General features: G+C 43.1%; 2 protein-coding genes and 1 long non-coding RNA gene across 5 annotated transcripts in view; 2 read left to right on the top strand and 1 right to left on the bottom strand.

Annotated features, from left to right (window-relative positions):
• ELAC1 (elaC ribonuclease Z 1) overlaps nucleotides 1-14867 on the top strand; it is a 470823-nt gene that overhangs the window by 29182 nt on the left and 426774 nt on the right. The window lies entirely within an intron of this gene.
• Nucleotides 20-14861, bottom strand: LOC115941421 (uncharacterized). 3 transcript variants are annotated; one of them, XR_014139592.1, is made up of 4 exons: nucleotides 13727-14707; nucleotides 8521-8606; nucleotides 4344-4513; nucleotides 20-3519 (listed from the first exon to the last, which is right to left on the bottom strand). It is a non-coding gene; the product is annotated as an uncharacterized LOC115941421 (long non-coding RNA). The 3 variants fall into 3 exon arrangements; XR_004076172.2 differs by lacking the exons at nucleotides 8521-8606; nucleotides 13727-14707 and adding an exon at nucleotides 14736-14861; XR_004076171.2 differs by lacking the exon at nucleotides 8521-8606 and having other exon boundaries at nucleotides 14454-14702.
• Nucleotides 5298-14867, top strand: part of SMAD4 (SMAD family member 4) — a 70309-nt gene continuing 60739 nt past the window's right edge. The window contains exon 1 of the mRNA XM_081801200.1: nucleotides 5298-5407. The gene's annotated coding sequence lies outside the window, so the exon portion shown is untranslated. The remainder of the gene's footprint in view (nucleotides 5408-14867) is intronic.

The following is a 14867-nucleotide window of genomic DNA, read 5'->3' as shown; positions in this document are numbered from 1 at the left end:
TTTTTTTTCTTAACATATATTGCATTATTTGTTTCAGAGGTACAGATCTGAGATTCAACAGTCTTGCACAATTCACAGCGCTTACCAGAGCACATACCCTCCAGTTCATAATCTTTTTAAAAACACCTATTTTGCCTGTAAATTATTTTTCCCTTTTAATTTTGTGTTCTGTTTACTTGTATATCTTCCTGCTTCTTACTGATCTTATGATGGGATTTTTTTTATTATGTTAATCACCATACATTACATCATTAGTTTTTGATGTAGTGTTCCATGATTCATTGTTTTGATGGGATTTTTTAAAAATCATCTTTTGATTTTGTTATTCATATTTATTGCTTTTGTCCCCGCTCCCCCAGCACCTCACACCATTGATTTTTGCCATATCTTTGTTATTTCCTTCCTGCTTATTTCTTTGGGGTTTTGCACTGAACACTTAGCTCATTTGATTTCAATATTTCTTATTTGTTAAATAAATGTATATAACACTACAAATCCCCTTTAACTACTACCTTATGTACACTTTGACACATGGTACTTTCATTATATTTTGTAATTTCCTTTATTATAATCTCTTTATTCTAATATTTAGTAGTATTTTTTACATCTCCAGATTTTTAGGAGTTTGAAACTATTCTTTTATTTATTTTTTATTTCTTTAAAAGATTTTATTTTTGACAGAGAGAGAGAGAACACAAGCAAGGCAAGCAGCAGGTGGAGGGAAAGGGAGAAGCAGCCTCTCCACTCAGCAGGGAGCCTGATGAGGGGCTCCATCCCAGGACCCCGGGACCACGACCTGAGCCGAAAGCAGACACTTAACTGTCTGAGCCACCCAGGTGCCCCGAACCTATTCTTAAAAAAAAAAAATTATTTATTTATTTTAGAGAGAAAGAGGGAGCAAGTGGGGGGAGGAGCAGAGGAAGAAGGAGAAAAGCAGACTCCCAGTGGAGCAGAGCCTGACCACGATGCTGGCCCAATCCCAGGACCCTGAGATCATGACCTGAGCCAAAATCAAGAGACCACGCTTAACCTACTGAGCCACCCAGGGGTCCCTTGAAGCTATTCTTTTGTTAATGATTTCCAAATTTATTGTATTGTGATAGAGAACATGGGCTGTATGATGTTGATTTTTTAAAATTTACTGAGGTGCATGACTAGTAGGTGACTGATCTTTGGAGTCTCCCATATATTCTTGAAAAAGATGTATATTCTTTATTTGTTAAGTACAAAGCTTTTTATTAGACTGAGCTCACTAATTGAGTCATTCATTTGACTTCCACTGCATATAAAGTCTTCTTTGTCCCTTATGATGTTTTCCACCTGAAAGTCTATTTTGGGTGATATTAAAATTGCTACTCTGGAGGTTTTTTGGTTCATATTTACCCTGTATCTCTTTTTCCATCTCTTAATATTCAAAGAATGATTCCCTGGGCACTTTCCTGGCCAGTACTGTACAATAGCACGGCAAGCATCAGGATGCCCTTGAGCTAAGTTCAGCCCCTCAGCTCGAAGGAGGGGAGCCTCAGCTGTCTCTGACCCTCCCCGGCACCCTGCTCATTTTCTTACTTTCCTCTCCCACATCTGTCTTGTTCATTTTCATATTCCTATCTTGTAGCGCACCGCCTGACATCTGGTAGGCACACAGTCAATATTTGTTCAGTGAATGGAGCATACAGCCTTGTTAGGAAAATAAGACACCCTGAAGAATAGTTAGAATTTATGGAGCACTGACTACATGCGAAACCTTCTCCTCACGTATTACCTCTCTGATCTTAACTCCTACCTTGCTCCTCTCTCGTACCCTACCCTAGCTGCACGGGTGTTACTGTTGTTCTGTGAACACATCGACCTCATTGCTGCTTCAGGATCTTTACACCTGCTCTCCCCAGATGTTTGCACAGCTCACTCCTTTGCATCATTCAGATCCCTGCTCAAATGTCACCTCTTCAGACATCCTTCCTGAGTCACCCCATCTAAAATACTGCTCCGTACCTCTCCTAATCTAATCACTCTCTATGGTCTTTTCTTAAAATAGCAATTATCACTAAAATGATTTGTTTGGCTACATGTTTACTGTCTGTCGCCCACCAGAACGTTAAGTACTTTGAGGACAAGGAGTTTGTCTTGTACACCACCATACCCTCCTCTACAGTAAGTGCCTGGTAAATAGTAGACACCAGTAAATTTTTGTTGGATGAGAAAATTTTCCTTTAATGCTCAGGGAAATAACATTTTCAACAAGTGTGATTATACCTACTTTTATAGAGGAAGTAATTAAAGCCAAGAAAGTTTCAGTAGCTTGCCCAGGGGCACACAGCAATGGACCCAGGATTTGAGCACGAGCTCATTTGACTCCAAAGCCCATCCCTAATCTCTATCTCTGTGCTACTGTCTGCAAATGAAGTAGAATGTAAACAGACAGGACACTAGGAAATCAAGGGCCAGAAGGGTGGCTTGTGGCTTTTTGGATGAGATCAGCTGGGCTGGAGTGGTTGGTAGGGGAGAGCTGGGCCTCTGGGTGAGACGTGGAATGGTGGAGGGAGGGAGGGAGGGAAGCAGGGCAGGCAAACCCTGGGCCCCGGGCCTGGTTTTGTCCACGTGGCCTTCTCCCTGGCTGAGGAATCAGTTGGGACTTGCTCCTGGGGGGAGCCGTGAGAATGGAGGGCAGGCTGTAGAGGAGGACGGCACAAGCCTGCACTCCTGGGCCTTTGGGTCAAACCCTCCACAAACAACCCGTGCCCAGGAGTCAGGCCCGGCATTCTAACTAACCCGCGTGGCCTCGGTCAAGTTCAGACCTACTCGCAGCGCCCCTGCCAGGCCAGCCATCTGTGAGCTGGAGAGGGCCGGCCGGGCATCCGGGCTGCAGAGGCGCTTCGGAGCCAGGGCCTCTTTCGTAGACGGGATCGGTGGTACTGTTGAACGAACTGGGAGCCGACCCCGGAGCCAGCTTCCCTGAAGAGCGGGCGGGAAGAGAGAGCCACGGCCGCCAGTGGCCTGGGCTGCCTGCGGAGGCTGTGGAGTTCTCACTTCCTTGCCGATAACAGACGCGCGCGCGCGCGCGCGCGCGGGGGCGCAGGGGGCCCGGCCGGGGAGGAGGCTCCGTGGGCAGCAGCGCTCCCCACACGGGGGTCACCGTGCGTGGGCGGCAGGGGGCGGAGGGCAGGAAGCGTGGGGACAGTTCAAAGGCAGCAGCTGGGTGCAGCTTGTCAGAAGGGCCCGGGAAGTGAAAGTCCACCAGTCAAGGGAAAGGGGAAGAGAAAACAGCAGAGAGGGGAGGTGGCAACAGCCACTGCGGGCAAGGGAAAGGCAGGTGTTTTGGGAGCTTCGGCGGGGCACCTTTTCCTGGAGGAGGGGGCGGCAAGGCTGAGTCTTGGAACCAGCGTCGTGCATCCTTCACACAGCCTGTTCCCGAGGAGCAGATGCCGGGTAAGGGCTGTTCAAACGCGCACAGCATCTTTCTTCTCCTTCAAATTCCTCATTTCCACCCCTGAAAAGGTGGCACTTGATTATCCTTGAACCCTTTAAAAGAAAAGAGTAACTGCAATTTTCATCCAAGGTAAAGTTAATTACTTTCCTCAAGGCTGTCTTCCGAGAAAAATGCCCTAAAAATAAGAAAAGATTTTGGTGATGTTAGGATAAGATGTTTTCCCCCTCAGAGTTGAAAGCTCAAACCCTTTGGACAAATATTCATTATCAGATTCTTTTATCACTAAAAGGATGCCAACTCGACCTTTTTAAGAAACGTTTTGTTTTTGCCTTTGATGAAATTGTTATTTCCAGCACGCTCCTCCCTGCAATGTTCCCTCTTGTGCCTGTGACACCGAGTGAGACAGATGCCACATTCACTTGTTTGGACCACAAACTGTGTAGTTTTAAGGCTGATTAGGAGTCTACTAGGGGAACAGAAAGGCTGGATAAATTCTAGGTGGTTCAATTAATGTTCGTCGCCATCCAGTTCCTCACCCGAAATAAAGCATGGCACCCAGCAGGCTCACTCTGCATGTTTCCCGAACGAAGGCAGGTTGGAAAAAAGAAAGCAGAGCTTAGCATTGAAAAGCACTGGAAGTAGGTGGCATTGCCAGTGTGGACTGCCTCCTAAATCAGTTAGTGTTCCTTCCCATCCCCCTCCTCAGGGAACTGTGCATTTGAGGCCCTAGAGGTCTGGACTCTTGGGTCCAGGGTCTTGCCTCTAGAACTCTGGTCCAGAGACCAGCTGTATCACCTCCTCTAGGAGCCTGTTAGAGATGTGGATGCTCCACTCCTACCTTGGAGTCACTGAATCAGAATCTGCACGATCATGTTAAAGATCATGTTCAAGTGGAAGAAACGCTGTTTGATGGTACCTGGGCCACTTCCTTTCAGAGGCACCTGGTCAGGAGGCCCTTCAGGGTCTTGGCTTCAGCTCTGGGCTGCAGGACAGCTCCACACTGCACTCTGTACAGAGGGCTGGAGGCCGCAGAGGGTTCGGATTCCAGCTCTCCTATTAAAGGAACTTCATTACATGGGCAAGTGACTTAAAAAGTAAAAAAAAAAAAAAAAGAAAAGAAAAAGAAATCAGTCTTACAGAAAACTTATAAGAATAGTACAAAAACTTCTGCATATCCTTTACCCTGATTCACCAATTGTTAACATTTTTCTCTCTACTTATATATTATTTTGGAACTAATGGAGGGCTAGTTCTACACACAGGTCTGCCTGTCCCCTTAATACTTCAGTGAGGACTTACTAAGAATAAGGACATTCTCTTATGTACTGAAACACCAGGGCCAGATTCAGGAGGAGGCAAACCATGTAGGTTTCCTGATTTGGGCAAGTATAGTGTGCAGGGCCAGCATTTGGGTGTGGTGAGAATGATTTGTCCACTGTCTAAAAGCTAGTAAGGAGTGGGGCGCCTGAGTGGCTCAGTTGTTAAGCATCTGCCTTCGGCTCGGGTCATGATCCCAGCGTCCTGGGATCGAGCCCCATATCGGGCTCCCTGCTCCTTAGGAAGCCTGCTTCTCCCTCTCCCACTCCCCCTGCTTGTGTTCCCTCTCTCGCTGTGTCTCTGTCAAATAAATAAATAAAATCTTAAAAAAAAAAAAAAAAAGCTAGTAAGGAGTAAAATGGGGACCTGAACCAAGTCAGCCTGCCTCCAAGGACTATTTGCTTAGTAACCTTGCTAGTGATGCTTACCTAAAATGTTAAGTTTTGGTTGTTTATTTGTTTTTAAATATTTATTTATTTATTTGAGAGAGAGAGAGAAAACACAAGCAGGGAGGGGCAGAGAAGAGGGAGAGAATCTCAAGCAGATTCCCCGCTGAATGTGGAGCCTGACTCAGTGCTCAATCTCAGGATCCTGAGATCATGACCTGAGCTGAAATCAAGAGTTGGACATTTAACCGACTGAGCCACCCAGGTGCCCCAAAATGTAAGTTTTTAAGATAAAATTTATATAACATAAAATTTACCATTTTATTCATTTTATTTTCCCCCAACTTTATTGAGATATAATTGACATACATTGTGTAAGTTTAAGGTATACAACATGATGATTTGGTACAAGTATACATTGTGAAGTGAGTACCATTATAAGGTTAGTGACACATCATTCACCTCACATAATGACAATTTTTTTTAGGTGGTGGGAATATTTAAGATCTCTCTCAGCAGCTTTCAAGTATATAATACAGTCTTGTTAACTAAAGTTACCATGCTACATGTTAGGTCCCTAGAACTTACTCATCTTATAACTGGATGTTGGTACCCTTGGACCAACATTTCCTCATGTCTCCCCCAGCCCCTGGTAACCACCATTTGACTCTCTGTTTCTATGAATTTTAACCATTTTATTTATTTGTTTATTTATTAATTTTTATTGAAGTATAGTTGACACACGTTACATTAGTTTCAGGTGCACATGTTTTAACTATTTTAAAGTGTACAACTCAGTCTCTTTTAATATATTCCCAGTGTTGTACAACCATCAGCACTAATTCCAGAACATTTCCATTACCTCAAAAAGAAACCCGTGTCTTTCAGTTCCCCTCCTCCTATCCCCGGACAACCACTAATCTGCTAATCTTCTTTCTGTTTCTATGGATTTGCATATACACACAATGGAATACTACTGAACAATAAAAAGGAGCTAACTACTGATATACACAGGAACATTCTGGATCTCAAAAACATCACGCGGAGTGAAAAAATCCAGATGCAAAAAATTACGTGTTGTAAGATTCCATTTATATGGAATTTTGGAAAAACCAAAACCTTAAAAACAGGAAGCATGGCAGTGGTTGCCTGGGGCCAGGAATATGGGGGTGGGGATTGACTTGACTGCAAAGGGGCAGAAGGCAGTTTTTTGGAGCGAAGGCAGTGTTCTAAACTGGATTGTGTGATGTATGCCTTTACCCAAATTCATCCAACTCTCTATTTTAAAAAGTTTATAAATGTAAATTATACCTCAGTAAAACTGTAAAAACCCAAACATATCCGTCCTCCACACTTATCAGCATATCTTCCTTCATAGTCTGGCTCCAGATCTCTTTCCAGCCTCACCTCTCACCTCTTACCTCTCTCTATGCATTCAGTCAACAAACATTCTCTGACACTTGCTGTGTGGAAAGCCCTCAAGAGAACCTCTGTCCTCAGGGAACTCACAGCCTAGTCAGAGCAGAAAGATAGGGCACCCAATCCTGATAAACATCAGGGATCCTAGAGGATCACTGAGTCTTTTTTTTTTTTTTTTTAGCTTATATATTTTTTTAAAGTAATCTCTACACCCATCATGGGACTCAAACTCATGACCCCGAGATCAAGAGTCCCACGCTCTTCCGACTGAGCCAGCCAGGGGCCCTTGATTATTGATAGAGTCTTAAAGGAGAGGGACGAGCATATACATTCCAGTCACTTTGAATTTCAAGTTTGAATCAAGTTTCAGTTTAATTTTTTGAAGAGGTAATGCATTTACACGGTTCAAGAATAAAAGAAATTATACAGTGAAAAATTTCCTCCCATCCAGTTCCCACTCTACCCCATACAACCATTGTTGTTATAAACACATATTATTTTTCCTTCTTTTTAACAGAAAAGATAGCATAATATACACATTGTTTTGGACTTCATATTGTCATTTGGCAGTAAACCTTTGAGATCTTTCCATAAGGGTACAGTGAAAATCACCACTTTAATCATAGCTATATAGTATTTCATTGTATGGATGTGCCATAATTTATTTTATCCAGTCTCCTTTGGGTAAACATTTGAGTTTTTCCAACAGCCTGTTATGGCAAACAATGTTATAATGTGTACCCTCTTATAAGTGGTATATTGTGTGTTGTTTTGTTTGTATATGGCAAGTATATCCATGGCTATATATTGAATTCTTTTTTCAACCATTCTACAAACACACCAACCACTTTCATATCCATAGGCTGTTTTCTCTGCCTTGAAAGTCTTCACTCAGTCCTTTTCTACTGGCAAACTCCTACTTTACCTCAAAGTCCAGTTCAAATGTCACTTTCTTGTGAAGGCTTCTGAACTCCCGCAGGCAAGATTAGGTTGCTCCTTCTCTTTTTTCCTCACAGTATTCCATGTCCACATCATCAGAATGATCTATTAATACTTCATTCTTGCCCCACTAGACTGGGAGCTACTCAAGGGCATGGACTACAGTAAATTTATCTCTGAATCCCTTAGTAATTTGTACCTGGTAAGTATTGAATAAAATGCGCATTGCATGAATGGTTAGGGCTGACAGAGGGGTTTGTACTGCTCCTGTCCCTTGCTTTCAGCTGCCTCTTGGTCTCTGTTACTACTTCGAGGACTGTGGCCAGACAAAGGTGTGCTGTGATTTCCCTTCCTCTCCCACCTAATTCCTTCCTTCCTGCCTCCACCCCTTCCCTACCCTTGGGATTCTGTCCACAGCTGCCTTTGTGGCCCTTGCTGGATCTGGCATGGATAGCAGTTATTATAGTTTTCAGTACATTAAAATAAATAAATAAAATGGAGCATTGGCTCTATGCATCTGCTCTTTTCTTCATCAAGTCTTTGGCCTCCTATAAAGCTGAAAGAACACATCACTTGAGAGTCAAATGCACATCAATCACCCTCAAACCTAATTTTCTGCACTTTAAGTCAAAGGAGATGACAGAGTTTACTATAGTGCTTTAGGAATGTGGGAAATGCTTATAGTGTTTAGGTTAATCAATGTTAAATGATTTTCAAGGGCAACTTAGATTCTTTTTTAAAAACATTGGGTTAACTCTGAAATGTCATGATGCTAACTCACGTCTGGAGCTGTCAATTGCTAGGTCACTTCCGTATTAAAAATTTTTCTATTTCTTCCTTACTGGGCAGGGCTGGAGGTGGGAGCTCTCTGTCCCCACCTCTGGAATGAAAAGGCAAAAGCTCTATATTCTCCTTACCCTGGAGAAGCTCCAAGTCAGGGAGGTGAGCCATCAAAGAAAACAAAAGGGAAAGAAAGCTTTCAAGCCTTTGCCTGCCCAGCTCAGAGATGGATATAGGATTGAGATGTTTCACCTGAAGAAGTCTCAGGAAAGGTGGTAGCTTAGGTCGCTTGGAGTGCTTTGGGACTGTGGTCTTCAAAATTTCTTGCTTGCATGTCTCTTAAAAGAAATTTGAGAAACCATGTTTTTTCTTGTACTTTTAAAGGTCATATCTCAAATGTTTCATCTTAAGTTTAAATAATGGCAAAGTTTGTTATTTCTGGCATAATAAGTATTGGCATTTTAAAATAAGATTGTTACATCATTCTGTAAGTGTATCCAAGGGAATCTAAATATCATAATGTACCTATCATCCATTTAAAAAATACATGAACAAGCTTTTCTTAAAAAGAAATTCTATATCACTCTTTTTCTCCTTATCTTGTATTTCCATTCCACTTGCCCCTAAACATTATAATAGGAGAGTTTAGGCTGGAAAGTCTTTTATTGATCACCCTATCATATTTCCCTAAAAATTAAAAAAAAATCTTTGAGTCACTAAGTTTAAAACATTCATCTTGACTGTATTATTAATATAATTTTGAGGGGCGCCTGGGTGGCTCAGTTGGTTAATTGTCTGCCTTTGGTTCAAGTCATGATCTCAGGGTCCTGGGATCGGGCCCTGAGTAGGGCTCCTTGCTCAGGGGGGAGTCTGCTTCTCCCTCTGCCTCTGGTCCCCCATTGTGCTCACTCTTTCTCTGTCTCTCTCTAAAAAATAAAATCTTTAAAAAATGCTATTTTGAATACCTACTTGGTATAAACAACATAAAATATTATAAGTTTTGATGAACTGTTAAAATTAAAATTTAGAATATTTTTTGCTGGAATAAGATACAGTTCAGATCAACTCTATCTCTAGTTTTCATTGTTTATGGATAGAAGCATGAAACACCTTGTTCATTTATTCAACAAATATTTATCAAGCACCTCCTATTTGTCAATAGTAACTCTAGTCACTTGGGATATATTAGTAAACATTATGGGACAAATCCATGCCCTCATGGACCTTACATTCTAGTGGGGGTAATAGATAATAGGCAATAAACATAAATATAAGTAAATAATACAGCATATTAGAAGAGCTATGAGGAAAGATAGAGCAGGGTAAGAGGGATCTGGGGTGTAGCATAGGGTTCAAAATGAGTTGTGATTTTATTTTATTTATTTATTTTTTAAAGATTTTATTTATTTATTCATGAGAGACAGAGAGAGAGGCAGAGGGAGAAGCAGGGTCCCTGCAGAGCAGGGAGCCTGATGCGGGACTCGATCCCAGGACCCTGAGATCATGGCCTGAGCCGAAGGCAGACGCTTAATGGATTGAGCCACCCAGGCGTCCCAAGTTGTGATTTTAAAAAGGTTAGGGTCAGCCTCATTGAGAAGATGACATTTGGCTAAAGATGGTTAGGGAGTTAGCACTGCAGATATCTGGGTGAAATATGTGCCAGGCAGACGGAAGAGCCAATGCAAAGGCCCTAACTCAGGAATGTGGCTGGTATTTTCTAGGATCAATAAAGGACGTTAGTAAGGCTGCAGCAGATGCATCCAGGAGAATAACAGGAGATGAGATTAGAAAGGTAATGATGGGGTGGGGTGGTGGTCCAGATCTTATAGAACCCTGTAGACTACTGTAAGGACAAAGACTTTTACACTGAGTGAAATGAGGAGCCATTGTAAGGATTTAAGCAGAGGAGTGACATGATTTGACTTATGTTTTAGGAGGATCACTCTGGTTATTATGTAGAGAACAGACTCTAAGGGGTAAGACTGAAAGCAGGGAGAGCTTTTAGAAGACTAATCCAAACATGAGATGGTGGTGGCTCAGACCAGGAGATAGCAGTGGAGATGGTAAGGGATGCTCTGAATCCGAACTAGACATGAGATATAAAAGAAAGAGGGAGGTCCAGCATGACTTTAGGGTTTTTGATCTGTAAATTTGCAGGATGGACTTGTCATCAACTGAGATAGGAAAATCGGTGGGTTGAACAGGTTTGAGGGAGAATATTTTTTTTTCAGTTTGTGGCATAAGTTTGAGATGTATACTAGACTGCTGGGTATCAGAATCTGGAGTTCAGATGAGATGTCTGGGCTGAATATATAAATTTGGAAATGTCATCATATATGATGATATCATATATCTCTGATGGTACTGAAAGTTAGGAGACTTAATGAGATCACCAATGAAATGAGTATAGATATAAAAGAGAAGAATCCAAGCAATGAGCCCTAGGTCATTGTCATTCCCTAGGTCTGGGAAAAGAGAATCAACAAAGAAGAAATAAGACAGGGAAAGAGGGACCAGTGATGAAGGAGGAAAACTGAGATTATATGGTTTAAAAAAAAAAAAAAGGTGAATCAAGTGATTAGCTGTGTTAGCTGTTACAGACAGGTCAATTAAGATGAGAATTGTGAATAGATCATTGGACTTAGGCAATATGAAGTTCATTGTTGACCTTGAATAGTTCTGATAGAGTGGTAAGGATGGAAAGCATGAATGAAGTTGCTTTAAGAGAGGGTGGGACCTGCTCAGCGGGATACCTAAAATATGCCACATATGTAACCTTGTGTGCATTGTTATGATTCTATTACATATGTATATGGTCCTATCATAGGCATTGTATTTGGCATGTTTTTGAACTTTGTATAAATTGTATCATATAGCATGTATTCTGCTACAGAGGGGGGAGAACTAGAGACAGAAAGTATAGAAAACTCTTTTAGAAGTTTTGTTGGAATTGAAGTAGAGAAATGGGGCAGTAGCTGACAGTGGAAATGGGTCAAAGAGATTTTGTATGATTGGAGAAATAACAGTTGCTTATAAGCTGAGGGGAATGACCCAGCATAGAGGGAAGCACTGATAAGATTAGGCAAGCCAAGATTGGGATTTGTTACCTTAGCAGAGGGACTGACTTTGGCTAGGAGCATGGAAAATTCAACTACATAATGGAGGGTAAGGTGGAGAAGAGGTTATAGATGTTGGCATATGGGTATGGGTAGATGAGATCATGGGATTCTGTGGAGATTTTTATCTCATTGCTTCAATTTTCCCAATGAAAAAGGAAGCAAGTTGTTAACTGAGAAATGAGGATGAAAGGGAAGGAGGTGTAGGTTAGAGGACAGAGAGGTATGAAATCCAGAAGAACAGAGGAGGGAAGTGGGATTCTGGAGCAGCACTAATGGCCCATTGGAGGTTAAGAGTGATGAAATTAAAGTGAAACTCACTAGCGTGATTGTGTTTTTCTTTAACCACTTTCAGATGCAGGGGTGCTGGTGTGGAGTAGGTGAGCTGGCTTGATCAGGATTGTGGTTTTGCCGAGCACACACAGCAATGGGGAAGAAAGTACTGGGGTTGAGGGTGTGTGCAAGGGAGTGATGCAGTGATTGGCCAGGGGTTTAAGCTGGGTAAGGATGGGTGAGAGTGGATATGTACTTTGAACAATCGCTGCAACAAAATTTGGAAATATGAGATGGTGTTCAGAGTCTAAGATGTTTGAAATCATGATTATGATGAAGTTGCCAAGTTTGATAAGGCTTCCTCCTGTGATTATGCCCATGGGAGTGAGTGGCTGAGTTAGGGTAGGACAAAATCCCTGGAGGAGAAGTCAAAGAACCAAGAGGTCAGGGTATTGGGAAGATCACCCACATGTACATTAAAAGCACCTAGGATTAAGACAGAAGTGGTATTGGAGTGACTGACAGGAGCAAATGGTGAAAATATGAAGAGAAATGGAAGGGACGATGAGGGGTTCTGGATAACAAGATTTAAAGCTGCAGATTAGTAGGGGGAGAAGGGGATGGTCTATTGAGGAGCAAGGAGGACACCTACCCCACTTCCAGGTACAGTCTGAGAGGCTTGTGGTCAAAAACACAGTTGCCACTACTTGGGAGGGTGCAGGGGACGCACTGTTCCAGGGGGAAAGTCAGGTTTCCTTTAAGCAAGAAAGTGAAGACAACCTGAAGAGAAATTCTGGGGAGGTTGGGGTTGCATGGATTATTATTTGCATAAATAAATAGATGGTGTAGTGGACTCTGATGTGGCCCCACACGATCCCTGCCTCCTGGCATTTGTGCCCTTGTGTGGTCTCCTTCCTTTGAGTGAGGGTGGGACTTGTGATTTGCTTCTGGCCAATTGAGTATGGCAAAGGTGACAGGATGTATGTGATTATGCATACATGATTGTGTTACATAAGGTTGTTACCAGTGTCTTACACGGAGACTCTCCCCCTTGCTGGCTTTGAAGAAGCAAGCTGCCATATTGTAAGTAAGCTTCCACTCCCTATGGAGAGGGCCACATGACAAAGAACTGAAGGGACCTCCAGCTGACAGTGAGCAAGGAACTAAGGCCTTCAGTTCTGCAGCCAGCAGGTAACTGAATGCCGCCAAGAACAGTTTGGAAGTGCATTCCTTTCCCAGGCAAACTTCATTCTGTGATCTTGCAGAGCACCCAACTAAATTTGTGGTTAAATTATTATACAGTAATAAATAACTAACACAGATGGCGATGGAAGAGGTTTAGTTACAGCGATGTTACTGTTGGCTCCACACACACCCAATGTGGAGCCCAAGGTGGGGCTTCAACTCATGATTCTGAGATCAAGACCTAAGCTGAGATCAAGAGTTGGATGCTCAACCAACTGAGCCACCCAGATGTCCCTATAGCAATGTTACTTTTAACTCCTTTTGAGGTATACTGCCTAGAAACCACATGTTGATCTATTACCAAATCACCTAGTTAGACCTTCCTTCAATTTTGTTGACAGGAAAGAACTGGAAACCACCTGACTTGCAAAAGAATTTATAACCCATTCATTCAGATCATTCACTTTCTCATCACAGACACCAATTTCTGAATTGTCCCTTTGAATTTCCCTGGAGGTTTTTACATTTTGGGTTGGGTGCCTGGGTGACTCAGTCAGTTGAGTGTTGGACTCTTGATTTCAGCTCAGGTCATGATCTCAGGGTTGTGGGTTCGAGCCCCGCATTGGACTCCACTCTCAGCATGGAGTCCGCTTGGGGTTCTCTTGCCCTCTTCCTCTGCTCCTCCCCGCCCTCATTCTCTCTCTTAAAAAAAAAAAAATACATCTTGAGTTGATGCACCTTAAGTAATGGGTGAGAGTTTTACTTTGTTCTGTCAGGTGGGAGGACAGTTTTGAAAGAGGACGCTCTGTCCTCAGGTGATTTCTCAAGCTGAACAATTTTATTAAATAGTACATATAGCAATGGAAGTTCTGTAAATGAATTACCTTAAAACTAGTCTTGGAAAGTCTTCCTGAACCCCAGGAGTAATTACCAGTGAAGATGACACTTGTGGAGGCTTTCTAGTAGAAGAGGTAAGAGCACAGGATGTGATGGTGGGGAAGACAGCATGGGAGTAGGGGGTAGGACACTGTGTGTGAAAGGTAGGAGGGTGACCAGACTTAAATGATTTTAGAACTTCCCAGTAATTAGTTTTCATGCGATCCCCCCAACGGAAGTATTTTCTAGGTGGTAGCAAAAAATAAAATAAAAATTTAAAAATATATAATTAGTATGTGTTTTCTGAAACTTTTTAAATATTAAAGAAATGCATGCATCTTGGAAAACTTTCAAATGAAGTATTAATTCAAAAGCAGAGTTTACCAACCTAGTTAACAGGTGTGTTGTAGGTCCTTGAAGGTCCCTTCCAACTCTGAGGTTCCACCTAAATCTCTTCCACTCACTTTTCGTAACACCTGACCAGACTCTTAAATGTGTGATTCCTTGACTCTCCTGTGCATCTCTTAAGCCCAAAAGGGATTTGGCAAGTTTAAACACCTTTGGATCTAGTGATCCAGGGCGGGTGGAAAGGGAAGGTGCGGCCATTGCCAGTTTCTTCCCAAAGTAAACCGCTACAACCACCTTCACCCTGGAGCTGGCTGTCCAAGCCTAATTTTTGTGCCCGCAGGTCCTCAAAACACAAGGGCCGGCTGATCGCTATTTATAAACACTTACTGGACGCCCACTCTACTCCGAGCTCTCCCGCGCTGCTTGAGTACTTTACTGCAGAGGGATGCCAATTTTTCTGATGAACTCCCTCCAAGCAGCCTTTGTAGGGCAGCGCCCTCAGTCAGTGCCGGAGCCCACAACCGGACTCTTGGGCAGCCAACCGACTGGCGCTGCCTCACGGGCGCAGGCGCAGAGCGATCCTCCCGTCACTCCGGGCGGGAGGCGGGGGCAGCCGGGAGAAAGGAAAGCTGCGGGGTTGGGGGGGGAAGGGCCGAACCCTGAAATTACCCGGATGTGGTCTCCGTTCGCGCATGCTCAGTGTCCTTTCGACAAGTTGGCAGCAACAACACGGCCCTGGTCGTCGTCGCCGCTGCGGTAACGGAGCGGCTCGGGTGGCGGAGCCCGCGTTCGCGCCCGCCC

Source organism: Leptonychotes weddellii, chromosome 13, assembly GCF_054177405.1.
Source record: "Leptonychotes weddellii isolate Sample4059 chromosome 13, ASM5417740v2, whole genome shotgun sequence".
NCBI classification, from domain to species: domain Eukaryota; kingdom Metazoa; phylum Chordata; class Mammalia; order Carnivora; family Phocidae; genus Leptonychotes; species Leptonychotes weddellii.
The sequence above is the reverse complement of the archived record's forward strand: the minus strand, read 5'-3'. Positions and strand labels throughout refer to the sequence as shown.